This window comes from Falco punctatus (genome assembly GCF_963210335.1).
Source record: "Falco punctatus genome assembly, chromosome: 13".
Lineage (NCBI taxonomy): Eukaryota > Metazoa > Chordata > Aves > Falconiformes > Falconidae > Falco > Falco punctatus.
The window spans coordinates 6,019,546-6,034,321 of NC_137593.1; positions in this window are offsets into that span (position 1 = coordinate 6,019,546).

The window sequence follows — 14,776 nt, forward strand, 5'->3', positions numbered from 1 at the left end:
GGCTGGTGGTATAACTCAAGAGTTTCTGTGAGAGGTATGAAAAACTCTAAAGAACTTAAAGTAGGAAAAGGAGAGAATGAACCATTTCCTTATAACTAACAGCATCAGCATGGGGTCAAAATTGTTGCTCATGGCTCTCCCAGTCCAGCCTGCTGCTCCATAATGTCTTGGGGTTTTTTTTTCTCTTAAGTTTGAAAAGAGCTGGGTGTGGATTAGTGCCTTGTTTTAACGCTGAAGCTGCAGCACACACTGTGTAATCCCGTGGTGGTGTCTAGGGGTGAGGGATTGAATCGCTGCTGTTCATGCCCCAGCCATGGAGCAGCCTTTGCTTGCAGAACTGAGAGCACGGGGGGGACGGCACGTCAGCTTCGGTAAATCAGGGACCCTTGTTACCCCAAACTACCACAGCCATTTCCCTGCCTCCACTTCCCGTGCTCTGGCCAAATCGCAATGGAGCCGCGGTCTGGTCCCTCCACCAAGCCCATGCCGATGGACACCACTGCCTGGTGAAGGGGGGGTGTTCCCTCTGTTTTCCCATTTTGCTCGTGCTGGAGATCAGAATGGATGACAAATGTAGCAAACATGGGGAAAGTTAATTTCTGTCCAAAAGAGATCTGTGCTGTTGGCTTTCCTGGTCCCTGCAGATGTGCAGAGCTGTGCCAGGCTCAGGGCATGTGCCCATGGGCTGTGTGGGAGGGCAGTGAACACACGTGAAGCTGTGGCTGGGCATTTAAGGCCCCTGCAGGCAATTCCAGTCCTCTGCTGAGGCTGCTGCGGTAGCAGTGCTTGCAGGTTAAATGTCTGCAGGAACTGGGAAACGGCTCAGCACCCAGGAAAACCCCAACTGGCTGTACAATAGCCTGGAAATTTTTCTTTGATCAAGTGGTTTCACTTCCATATCATCCTAAACTCTGTAGAAACAAAAACTGTGGGTTACGGGATATTTTTTTTTTCTTTCCCTCCCCAGTGCACTATTTAAATTGATGGCCTTTCCTTGGGTGTGTCCTTGCTGCCTCTCTTTCCCTGAGTGTGAAACTCAGGTGGTACAATACTGCCTGTATCACACGGACAATAGAAGTTATTTAATGGTTTTTAAGTACTTCAAGCAATAGAGAAGAAAAGCCATCTTTGGAGTTTTTGAGGTTTTGAGACACCCTTTAACATATTGCTTGGCCTGGAGGAGTGAAGGACTAGACAAGTAAGCTGAGCTGAGGACCAGCAGGATGGTGCTAAACAGAGGTTACGGTGCAAAGCGCAGCTCGGAGTCCGTGTTTAACACTCCCTTTGGCTTTGTTGGGAGACCTCTGGAGGGAGCAGACACTGGAGCAAGGAGCAAATACTTTGAAATAATTGATTTAAGCGTAAGATGCTGTCTTGAACAGGGTCATGGTGCCCTTCAAGGTGCGCGACTGCTGAGCCACCAGCAAGAAGCTGATGGCGAGCCCGAGTCCCTCTGGCTTTGGCTGTCCTCCTCATGTCTTCAGTACAGGTTCTCTCTGTTGACACTCAAATATAATTTCCATTGCAGTATGAAGAAGACAAAGCCATATTAAGGAAATTGAATACAGCATTAGTCATTCCTCAGGCAAGAGCTGTGCCTGAGGAGGAGGCGGCAAGCAGAGCAAGGCACCATGCCATGGTTTCTGTGTGGTGCCAAGGCAGCCAAAGCCCAGATCTCCCTCGTGGCTGCTCAGGGGCAGCAATATGTTCAGCACTGAGGATATTGAATCAGCTGGGTTATTTCACAACATTGTTTTGTCAATAGTCAGTGTCAATTTATCATACTCTGTTAATGTTTCCTCTTGCTCTTATCCATGAGGGATTAAGTGAAGAAATACAATATCATGGTGGATTGCACAAGAATTCATCAGGTTTTCCTATCAACTGCACCGACAAGGTATTATAACCAGAAAACTTTGCAAGTTCAAGCTTCCAAGATTAACCCAAAGACTGTAATATTTTGCTAAACTCGGAAGCCTGGGCTCACTTTCTATGTTTGGATTCACGGATAGCTTCCCTGATGAAGGATTGTTCAAACTTAGCAACAAGTGTTGACCCAAGTTAGACTTTGAGGTTAAGTTTGACCTCGTGTTCAAGGGGTCTGGAGTCACGTTCCGTGGGGCAGCAGGTCAGTCCTTGGTACCATCCCACTGTGCAGGAGTCAGTATGGGTCAACACCTCCCACGGGCAATTTGCACACAAACTTTTTGTTTTGCAGGTTGAGAGAGTTGAGCATTATGGACACAGCTCATCCTGTGCCAGCTGGCCAATATCTGAGAAAGTGGTCCTGAGCATATTTAATTTATTAGTAGAGAGGTAGCCTAATTGAATAGATGGTTTCTGTCTGGAGACTGAAGATTCTTTCATGATTTGGTCATTTGGAGGCAATAAATCTTTGCCACAATGAAGACTTCTGGATTTGACCCAAAATAAATTAGTTCAGATGTGTCAAAGAGCCAAGCAAGAAAGGCTCAGAGGGCCTTGTACAAACCATAAATACCATAAATTGTGTATGAAGAGTTATGAAGGCAGCCTCTTTATTGTCCTCTTTCTTTTGATGTTCCAGGGAGCACATTAGGCAAATACCATGGAAATGAAGGAAATATTTTTGTCAACAAAAAATCCACAGATAGTCTCAAAAGGAGCAACCCTGCAAAGAAATTTGTTGAGGGTATGTTCTGCCTTGGGCAGAAACTGCTGAGCATTGTGTGCAGTGCTTACACTTGATTATGTTGTGCAACTCTAATTACTTTGGAGCGTTAATGTATGTGAATTAGGAACAGGATTAAAATTATTCTTGGGACTGAAATGTGTTCTTTCTGAGGAAGCATAAAATTAGTTGTTATCTCTCAGCAAAGACCCAGCTGAACTGTTGTTTATAGGGGTTTCTTTCAGAATTAGGACATTGATGGTTTGAGTCCAGATTTAATTAAAAAAAAAAAAAAAAAGAAAATATTTGTAGTATGTTCAGGACCACCATGTGATGTTTTGTTTGCTGACAGTGATGTTGCTTGCTGCAAGGTATCACCAAGTTATGCTGGGGTTTCATCTCCACTGTTAATTAACCTATAATGGATGTCCTTTTCCAGGTAGGGAAGACTCCATTATTAGGGAAGGTGAAAACCTGTATGACTTGAAAATGGACTTAAATAAAGCAGCTGTTGTGCGGGCAGTTAAGAGGACAGCAGGAAGGCATGCAAGCCATGGGCATGAGAAGCAGGGTAACAGGAGTAAAGTGGCCATGCCTAAGCTTGAGGGAAATGCTACGGCAGAGTAAGAAACCACTCTGGTTTAACCCTCTGTCTCTGATCGTCGTGTTTGTATGGATGAGCCAGGCTTTGTTTCAACAATACTGTATGTTGTCACTGCATTTTCCAAAATAAGAAAATATATAGGGAAGTGTCAGAGGTAGTAGCCATCCTTAGAAAGACGCCTATTTCATTCAAAGCGACCCTCACGTTAACTTTTACTAGATAGGTTATGAACAATATAATCAATCAAGAGCTGAGTCACTAGACATTTACGTTTAGGTGCCTGAATCACTCCATGAGTCATGTCTAATCCAAGATATTTCTGGAGGAAACCCTGGAGTTCATGCCGGTGCAGGGCAGGTGAGATGATCAGGAAGTGCCACCATCCCTGGCTGGCTGTGTAGGGCATGGATAAGGTCTTAGACTAGATGGGAACCTTTCAGGCAGCCGCGTCTCATCCTGTTATGAGATGATGCCACCCTGAAGCTGGTGGACTTCACAGTGTTAGATTTACGGTTGGACTCGATGATCTTAAAGGTCCAAATCTAAATGTATTCAGATCTGATTCTACATCTGTCCTTCGCCCAAGCAGAGATGAAGCCAGTTACAGGGCTGGGAGCAATGCCTGGGGCAAGGTGTACTGAAGTCCAAAGACCACCTAAGCAGCAGTAATGAGCTGCGGGAGGACTACCAGGGTACAGGCACCTCCTCTTTCAAATGTTCTGACAAATGTACGTTTTATGGCCACATATCTCAGTAAGATTCCAGTTGAACACACTTATGATCTACACCAGCTCTGTTAATTCCTGCTTTTGTAGTTGCGCTGTGGCTCAGCGTGCAATGATTAGGTGTAGCCTGGCAGGAGCGTGTGCCAGCGGCATTACTGTGCGCTGCTCAGCTGTGGTAGGGAAGGGGTAGTTTTCACAATGGGGTTTGCAATTCTATACTAAAAAATAATGTCTAGAAAATAACTGGGTTTCAGGTCTAATCCAAGTATCTCCAAGCAGGTAAGGTTTGCATTGTAAAGACTGGTAAGGTTGAGCCCTTCAGTAAATTAATGCTTTAGGAACACGTTGAAGAGGCTCAGAGGCTGATTAGTGCCCCTTCGTGGGGTTACTGCCCCCGTGGCCAGGTCACCACTGCTGTGTGGGCACACGTGGCTGCTTCTGCACAAAGCCAGCTGGTTTATTTACCTTCTAGAGCAGAGAGCAAGTGTCTCTTGTGAGTCTGAGTGGGTCTGTGAGCATCCTGTACTCAAAGTCGGTAGGAAGGTGGCGTCTTATTTTTGTGAGGACTACATGTTGAGCTACTGGACGTTAGGCTTGTATAGCTCTGCTCTAAGAGAGTGACAAGGCATCAGGGCCTGCTCAGAGAATTTATGGATGAGGCAAAGGTCTGGGGACAGTGAGGAACTGAACATGTAGTTCCTGGCATCCTCCTCCTGATCATCATCCAAAAGCAGAGAGTTGTATTCCTTTCTGTTAATTTATAAATGTTTTATGAGTTCAAAACCCTACAGAGATGGTCATCTGAGCCTGTAGGCTGCCATCTTTTCATGTGAGTCATTTGCTTTGGTGTTGGATTTAGTCTGCAGGTCAGGCTGCACTAAGGAGTAGGTAGATTCACCACCGAGAGATCACCAGCCCGTGCAACGACAAGGCTCTTGCAAGCAGCCGCTGAGCAGCCTGCTGGGTTGGGCTGCAGCATCAGCACCATTAAAGCCCCATGGTACAATCTAAGCCTGCTCCAAATATCCCCAAATCAACATTCTTTTTCCCAGATGAGTGAAGAGTGTTGGCTGGGGTTATAGTTTTGTTTTATGGATGCTGTCCTGTCTTCCAGTTCTCTGTGTGGTTTTTTTTTTGTTTTTTTTTTTTTTTTTTTTAATTAAGAGATGACTGACTTATTCAAAGGGTGGAGGAGACTTGCCAGACATAACAGTGTTGGTTTAATTTCCTTGTGTGTAATCAGTTCTGTACTCATTTTTCATTACAATTTATTTCCATTTCATCTTCCCGAAAACAAATGTATCTTTTTGATGATATGCCAGGACAATAAAAAGAACACCGCAAGGCCACAGCGATGTCACATATGGACTTCATGGGCCATTTACAATGGAAATATCTGTGACAGCATCAGATTGGCCTTCCAGGGACTAAACTGGACTTCCAGGGGCTGGTGTACTTTCAGCTGCATGTTGCTTCTGTCATCAGAGCAGTCAGGTTTTAATTGCAGTTCCATGTCGTGCAAAGTTGAACGTGGTGTTTAACACAAATAATGGAAGTTATCTCTTCTTTTGTAACTTTAGAAAAAAGTTCCTGGTTGTAATGTCCGGTAAAAAAGCTGGAAATGTGACTCTGTATGGTGGGGACCTTGAATCTCGCTTCTGAGAGGGTGAGCTGCTCTGTTCATCTCCATGACAAACTGTTAAGAATCTCAGAGGAAAGGATGAGGACACCCCCTATCTTTCATCCACCACTGGTCTGTGTAGTGGTAGCTGCTGGGAGGAGCGGAGGCTTGCCAAAGGTTGGACAATAAATGCTAAACCTCTGCTGAAACACTGTATCTCGAAGTAGGGATGAAGGAGGCTGGAAGCCCAAACTGTCTCTGCTGTTAAAGCCAAAGTTGCCTCTTAGGTAGTGCGACTTAAGTCCTCATTCCTCCAGTGTCTAGCTGTGGAGTAAGTAAGAAGTGGTGTAGTTAGGCACGCAGTTAAGAACAACATTGGATTTAATGTTCCTGATACTTCCAAACAAGAAAGCTTTCCATAGCAGCCACTCAAACTGAACATTCACTAGAAAAAAAGATCTTCAAATACACCGAGGATGGGTTTAGTTCGAGAAGGGCTTTCAGTGCTTCAGTTTGCTGGAACACGTACAAAATACTGTGGTGCTGAATCTAGTGTCACAGTGAAGCAGCTTGAGATTCAGCTTTCTGAATGACTTCGTCTTTGCTGTTCCTGCCATGGAGAGGAACAAGCAGTTTCACTCAGCTCTCTAGCTGAAGTCCTTTCGCTGGATATTCTGTTCATGCAGGACAAGGACAAACACCTACTTCCAGCCTCCCAGCACCTGATGGCCATAGCAACCAGCAGAAGGAAACCTGCTCTCTAGGCAAAATGCCCTTCAGCGCCCAGAGGAAGGCTGCTTTTCCAGATCCAGCTTTCCCTGCTAACTTTCCTTTTTTGCTTCAACTGCAGCAGTAGCATTCCCAGAGCTGCTCTGATCTATGTGACCTTACGGGAGAGACTGAGCCCTGCGCTCGCCTTCACCTGCAGCAGGCTGGGGCAGCCACCAGCATCGCAAGGGTAAAGCTGGGAGCAAGCCCTGCACCCTCCCTCTGGAAGTGCTAAGGGGGCAAAGCAAAATCCAAAATGCAGACCTTTTGGACAAAGATGGAAAGGATTAAATTCATTGGTTTGGATCTTTGAGCTCCTCTGATGGGAACTCAAATTTTGCAGTCTCAGGAAGAATGAATTTTGCACAGCCTCCGGTAAACTGGACGTTTGATGCAAGGCAGAGGTGTCAAATACCATGTCCAGCTGAAATCAACTGAGAAACAGTGACCACACTCAAATCCACCCCTCACCATCATTCAGACCAGGACACCAGGGTGATAGCTCTTATGCATCCAATGCATTATGTCTTCTCTTGAAAACTGCCTCTCTAGAAAATAAACCAAGTCATTCAGCCCAACCTTCTGGCACCGGCTCCGAATGCAAATACCAGGTTGCACAGCCTGCCCTTCTCTGCATCGCATGCTCCAGACTGGGAGGTTTTGTGTGTGCAATGCCTCCCGCAGCTGGCAAGTCCTCATTTTGTACTAGACAAACACTGACAGCTTTATTTCTTGTTTGTTCGGCCGCGAAGATCCTCAGCATCCTGGTTTGAATCGAGTATTGTGGTTCCCCACTAGCAGAAATGTAAATAACAAATAAATTTCATGTATTTTAATTACCTGAAGGTGTCTGTTTTAATCTGGTGAATCCTCTTATGTGATAAAAGTAACGTTGCTATGGGAACCCTATCTAACAGGAAAGGTAGCACTGGTCTGCATGTAAACAAATAGGAAATTGGTGCAGTGAAGGGATTTTTTTCAGTCACTTGGCACAGAACTGGCTTCATGTGAAAGTTTAGACTGGTGTTATGTTTTTATATGTGTGTGTATGAGTGAGAGAGACTTAGATTTAACTGGGAGGATCCCCTTCAGGCATCTTGGAAGTGCACGGAAATGTTTCTTTTTCAACCCCATGTATTCATCAAACTACAGCCCACCAGCAGCAGCAGTGCCTTTATACACGGTGTCCCTCTCATCAGGATTGAAGTGCTTTATCTCAGGAATGTGTAAAGTCTGCTCAGGAGTGAGACACTCACTGAATTAAGCCCTTCAAGGCAAACCCTACCCAGTAACATACTTGTGCGCACCTGCTGCAGCCAAGGAGCCACATCTGTGCCCCGAGAGCAGAGCTGGCAGCATGGGTCCCCTCTCTGTCACCCCCAGCAACGACTGGTGTGACACCAGCCCCTGCCATGGTTTTGGCTGGAATGGGCAGGCCGAGGGTTCGGTAGTTGCATGTGGTCCTGTTTGTCTTTAAGTCACCAACTCTTTGCTCTTTGTGTCAAGCCTCCAAGGACAGCAGTGCTGCCCGGGTGGACACGTGCCTGCTGGTGGGTCCCCGGTGGGCAGGACAGGAGTCCTCTGCCTTGCCTGGGACATTGTCCTCCTAGTTCTGGTGTGGGGGCTAGGCTTGAGTGGAAGAAGGCCCAGAAGAAGCCTAGGAAGAAGAACACTTCTGATGTGATAAATAGGATTATTCCATATCGGAGGCCTTTTTGTACTGGGAGTGTGTGGTGGCCTTGGAATGTGCTTTCTCGGATAATGTCTCGTCATCATTGGAGTATGACGAGGATTATGGAGATTAGGCCTAGGGCTAGGGGTTGGAGGGTGTTGTAGTGAAATCACATAGCCAGTCCTGATGTGGTGAGGAGGGCGGCGGCGGCTCCAGAGATTGGTCAGGGGCTAGGGTCTACTATGCTCAATCATCCCATCCTGCAGTCAGTGTCTGTGCTAGAGCTGCATCTTGAAAGGGTTTATTCATTTACCAAGTGGATGTGCTGATAAGACCCCTGCGATAACTGGCAATAAAGCGATAACGACAATATGTTTCAATATATTAGCAAATTTTCCACGCTATGAAATCTTTTTTTCTTAGATTAAAAGGAGCTGACTACAAGGATATTTCTTGGTTTAGTTTACTTAAATACACAGTATTCAGTATATGTTTATTACATTCTAGGGTGGACCTGGTTTACAATGAGCTTGCTTTCCTCCGAGGCATTCCTTGTGCCTTGTGTGCTGGTCTGGGCCACTACTGAGAAAGAAGCTCCCGTTACAAGTTTGGAAGAGACATTGAGTTGCTCTAAAGTCTGGGATGCAAAGGAAGGGAAAAAGATGAAATGTACTAGTCGCTAAACACTTCTAAATTCATTAATGTCATTACACACTAAAAAGAACTCATTGTTTGCCACATAACTATAGTGATCACTGAAAAACAAGTAGACTTTGTTTCATAAACTGAACTATGCATCGATCTGCTCTATGTACTGCTCACCCACGGGTTACTATGCAGCGATGGGTAACATATTTCTGTTTCATTGCATATCAACAGTACAGTTTCCATGGACAACATTTCCATGAGGAACTACAAATTTTTGTCAACCAAGTATTTAGTCTGCAAAGAAAACCCTTGCAGAGGCAACCATAAGATATTTGTGCTGCATAAATACACTTGTTTTACAAATTATTATTTCAGTCAACATTGTTAATGTGCTGACATTTGGATGCAATTATTTCCTTTAATATACGGCAAGGTTTGGTATAACTGAATAGAAAGGCTTGGAGTTTTACTACAAGCTTTACTGCCAGGAAAGGGACATTCAGGAGGAAACTCCGACATCTGAAGTAACATCAGGGATTTTTTTTTCAGAGACTGCTCCAGGTAGGAGCACTATGTGGACCAGTCTCAGCATATAAGGTTTCAGTGCTCTTAAGGTTTTTTTCCAGCTTTACCAATCAGAAGTTCATATTGTAACAAACTGAGTCTCAAAAATCATAATCAGGTTCATGGAAAATAATCCTACTAACCCAACTATTTCAATTTGAATCTGCATCATTGCAAACAACATTAAGAATAATTAGCTGTTGTTCAGGTTGTGGAGGTAATCTCCAAATGCTCCTGTCTGAGTGATTTGGGGAGAAGGGGCAGGGTGAGGAAGGGCAGTACATCTGATTCCTGGGCATAAAAATATTGCAAACCATTTTTTGGTACATCAATGTTAGGATAAACTAAAGTCATGTTCCTGACATAGCTCCTGCCCCGCTAGATATGAATCATTAGTACAAAAACAATTTCCTAATTATCTTTCCATTGCAGGGTAAAGCAATGAATTCTGTAAAGCTGTAATTTTATCCTGGTTTGTTTCCATGTCCTCTATTTTCTCTGGAGACATGCTCTGTTCTCCTCTGAGGTTATTTCTGATATGATCCTTGGCAGCAGGAAAGGTGGTGGTGTGTGGATGAGTTCATCATCAGCTGCTTTCCCAAATTCCTGGGGGAGTCTCACTGGGAAGGTATAAACTCGTGCAGGTGTTGGATGGTCTCTAGCAAAGCAAACAGGCTGCCTTAATGGTTGAATCGATCCTGGTGGCAGACGATAGCAATGCTTTTGTAGCTGACCTGCCATATCATGCTATAGGTATTTTTAGGTGGTTTATATAAAACAGATTTTAAAAACACGGCAGAGGACCAAGTTACAAAGAGGTGCCTGAAAAGACTCTGTGTTAATAGATGTGTCTTTCAGTATATGTAGGTATTGGAAAGGTTGATTAATGGAATTTGTGAAAAAAGCTGAAGCAGGAGAGTGTTAAAGCAGGAACCTCTGGCACTCCTCACCCTCCTTCGCTCATTCCTCACCGTCCTGCTTGGACAGGGCTACGTTGGTTGGGTTCAAAACCACGTCCTCCTTGCAGGAAAAGGAGAAAGATCTCAAACTTATATGATGGAAAGCAAGCAAAGTACCATCGTCCTTGCCTGCCTGCGGGTCTGTGTGAGCTGCAGCCACGCTGGCAGCAGGTGACCTGCCACTTGTCCATGGAGGAAAATAAATGTGTTGGTACCATCCCGGGAGGGGATGGATGGGAGAGTCCCCAGCTCCACTTAGTGGGCAAAGCATAAACAACATGTAAGAGCTCAGCAACAACGACTGAAGCCAACTGAATAGTGTGTTTAAAACCTTCAGCTAATCTGTGCATAGGAAAAGGCTTCCTTTGGCCTTGAAAGACCACCCTGAAGCCCTGGGTCCCCTGAGGAGGACCCATAGGAAGCATCACCATACGTACTCACCTGCACCATCTGGGTTTCTTCTTGAGTTGTGGAGGGATGCAGTGGAACAGTCATGTTTCTGCTCAGGCAGATATTATTTAATTAACCGTGGTCAGATTTTCCAATTTCCAAGACACTCCCAACCCATTAGTATTTCCAAAAGTTGCTGGATATTTCCACCATTCTCTCTGTATCCCTGCTTCTGCTCTACCCCTACCGCAGTCACCCTGGGAAGCTGATGAGCACTGAGGTAGCTGCACAGCAGATATTGGATCCTCACTATAAATTTCAGCAGGTAATTAGCAGCTCTGCTGCTAGTGTAAAAAAAAACACAAAAAAACCTCCAAAAAACCCCAAAAACCCAAAAGGAAATCTTTAACATGACCCACAAAGGAATCTGGAAAACTAACCGGCAAGTAGCACCTCCATGCTTGGGTAGATGAGGAGCTGACACTGAAAGGTGGCTGTGCTTGCAACTTCTGCAGCTCTCAGAGGAAACAATTTTATTAGAGTAAGAGGAAAAAAGGGGGTGGGAGTTTCCTTTTACAGTCAGAAGTGTGTTTTCTCTACTCACTGCCCTACTCTGGCTCCAAACATAGTTTTGCATGTCACTATTCTGTACCCACTGTCAGGGAGCATCTGCTGCTCCTGCTCTTGCTTAGTTTCTTTGCATGGGATGTAACACTTTTTCCTCTCCCACAATCTTGCTTGTTTCAGTGTCTCTCAAAATACTGGCAGTGCTCAGGTTTCCTTTTCAATTTCGTGCCTGAACCATGCATGCCTGCTTTGAAGATCAGAAGGGAAACAAATCAGTCTTGTGCACTGATGGACCCCAATTAAAATGCAAAAGCTGGATAGTGTTTGCAAGGGGGGGAGGTAATATGGGAGACTCTTAACAGCAGTTTGAATAGTCTTAAATTCTGTCTGATGCCAGTATCTATTGTAGAAAGGTTTTGTTTTGAGACTGGGAAGGTTGTATTGACTTGAGAATCCAGACACTGCCTTTAAAATCTGTTATTACTCTGTAGTATGATTTAATTAGCTAATGAATTTAACATTGTTGGATAATGGAATAGCATTAATATTTTCAGAGTCTCTCCAAGATACTCACTGCTTGCCTTAAAGCTTTTAGCAATTCTCTGGCTTTAAACTGGATGAGCCATTTTCAAGGCTGAGGCAATGAGAAGGGTGAAAGGCAGATCCGGGTCTTGCACAGCGCGGGTCGAAGGGCAGCTGGGGTGCAGGGTCTGCGTCTGCGCTCTCCACGCGTAGGAAATGCTGTGATGCCGCAATATGCTGTGTGCTCAGGGTCCGTGTCATGCTCTTCATCCTGCTGGAGATTACTGTTTGCAGAAATTTAATGTAAGTTCACCAGGGCAAAGCATTTGTGTTATATTTTGTCTGCATCCAGCAGCTGAGCCTGGGCTGACCAAGGGGGGCAAGCTGCTGGCTTGCTGTGCTGCAGAGGGGCCGGGGACCCCCACCCCAGGGTGTGGGATGGAGGGAGCAGGGATCACCATTGCTCCCTGTGCACCTCCAGCCTCCCAGGCTGGGCTCTGCTGGCTTCCCCGCCAGTCCTGTGCCACCGGGGGAAACTTTGCTTTTCCCTTTTGCTGTTCGGGTGGCTGGTTCAGCCTGCAAAATCCATTTAGCTGCTGTACATCTGCCAGTGCTCCACTTGAGAGAGACGTTATTACATTAAGCTGCAGATCGGACAGATTGCAGTAATATTTTTATACTAAAAGATGTGTTGTCCCAGGATGCCCCTGATGGTGGGGGACCGATGGCCACCGGACATATTTATCTCCTGCTCTAATTACCTTTGAGCTGAGCATTTGCAGCCATGCATTGCCAGCAAAGCTTGGTATTTTAGAAAGCAGAGCAAAGCTGCGGGGCAGGGAACGACTCCAGAAGCAGGATGAATGCTTTTTGCCTGTCTCCAAAATCATAACCTATTTTTGGACCAGTCATTGAGAACATTACAGTTTCATTAGCTGAAATAACCACAGACCGCAGCTACTCACCAAATGGCTGCAACTTTCTACCCATATTTTGGCCCGCTTCTCTAGGGGCTGGAGTTTGTAGCCTGGAATAGGCTGTGACCTGCTGCTCGCTGCCAGCCGGGACGGTGCGGTCACTGCTGCAAGGTACATGCACACAGTTCAGCGAGCACATACAGGGCGTTAATGCTCTCAGTCTTCTTCAGATTCCACGTGCAAAAAAAAAAAAAAAAAAGAAAAAAAGAAAAAAAAAGACAAAGGAAGATGCTGTTTAAAGGAGAAAGGGATAATGGCTCTATTTCTGTTATTTTCCTCAGTTCTGCTATCTCCAGATGCCAGCTGTACTTGAGTATCAGTGGGAGGTGGATACCAAACTCCTCCTTATATTTTTCTTTACCTTCACCTTCAAAACAGCTCTGTGGTACAGATGAGAAGCTGGTGTTACAGGCTGGTAGAAACAAGAAACCCAAGTCATTTGCCCCAACCCATACCACTAGTGCACAGATCCTGCCTCGGGCTCGCTCCCCGCTGAACAGCGGTGCAGGTCAAGGCTGGGCAGAGGAGCACCACCAGCTGCAGCGCTCAGGTGATGCTGCCCTGCTGCCATCCCCCCACCCGCCCTTTCCTGTTATATGCTGATTTTAGCGCCACAGTGGAGCCAGATCACACACAGGTAGGAAATCTCCAGCTTTAATCACTCAAGTCATGCTGTGCTGGGTGGTGTGGAAGCTCCCAGTGTTATTTTATCAGCCATATGCCACTGGTTTTGCATTAAACAAGCAATTATTGCGTAGCCTGGCATAAGCTCCCATGTGATGCTGAGACTGCCCAGCCAGGAGCAGGATCACACAACCTGGACGGGATGGCAGTGCTGGGGTAGCCCTTGCTTCCTTCATGACACAGCCTTCCTGCTCAGGAAAGTCAGGTTTCATCTGCTGCATCTCAGAGGGTTTCAGGTTGGGTCATTCAAAAATAAGTAGGGTTTGTTGGGTTTTAGCTGTTTGTCCCAGTAAAATAAAATTTTAGCAACACATTTGTGTGCAGACTCTAAGCTTCAGAGTAGCTGAGTTTCAGGATGCAGACGACCTGTTTCGGCGTGTCTTCATGTTTCAGAAGACCCTAGTTCCATCCTGAGATTCAATGTTTGGTCTGTCTGGAGCCATGATTGTGTCCTCCACACATATTTCCCTGCAGGCCACCTAAATCAGATGCACGTTGCTCCTTAACTCAGCAGCTGAGGCCACAGCACTCATGACCTGCCTTTGCCCATGCAGGTACCACACTTTTGACCAGCAGCATAGAGATAAATTCACCTGCAGCTTGCAAAGCGCAGGGTATAGCAGATATCTCTTGATGTTTATGCTGTTTAGGGGACTGCAGCTCTGTCCACTGGCTGGGACAAAGGTTTTCTTACACCGTACAGCAAGTTGGAAAGCAGGGGGAGGCTTTGGCTGCTCTGCAGCCTGTGGTGTTCTACGGTGACTCAGAAAGGGAAATTTTCTGCCTGAGGAGACCGGCAAGATGCTACAAACCATGAAAAGGCACTTGTCATTGTGGTGGTGATGAGGAAGGTGAAAGAGAGATTGATGCAGGGGCTGAAATATTCCTCTGGCACAAGAAGACATGAGACATTTGAAACCTCTGCATACTGGATTGCAGTCTGAGTGGCTCTTTGCAGTTAATGATCTGACCAGAAGCACACTTTGAAGGAATAAATGCACGTAATTAGAGACATCTCCCACTTTTCCTTCTGTTTTGGATGACGGTCTCTTCTCATACAATTCTCCAGCATAATTTGCATGTGCATGTTAATTAATGCCTGCTGTAGTGTGGAAAACTGTAGAAGCCCGTGTGGCGGTCTATACTGCAGACCTTCCTTGGAGGTGAAGACCTGCTGCACGCACTCAGGGCTGCTCTGCCACCACCTGGGGCTGGCTGGGGACGGGGACAGAGCAATCTCATTTTGCAGCCAGTGATTGCCCCAGCAAGGGAACAAGGCATTTTGGCCTTTGGTGCTCAAATGGTTTTTCAAAATTATAAAAAGGTTTGGATGGGTCATGATGGAGCCTTAAAGGAGTGTGAAGCCTTTTGGGTGCTTTGGGCCAGGGGAGCTGTGCTGGCTGCCCAGGAGCATCCTGGCGGTCA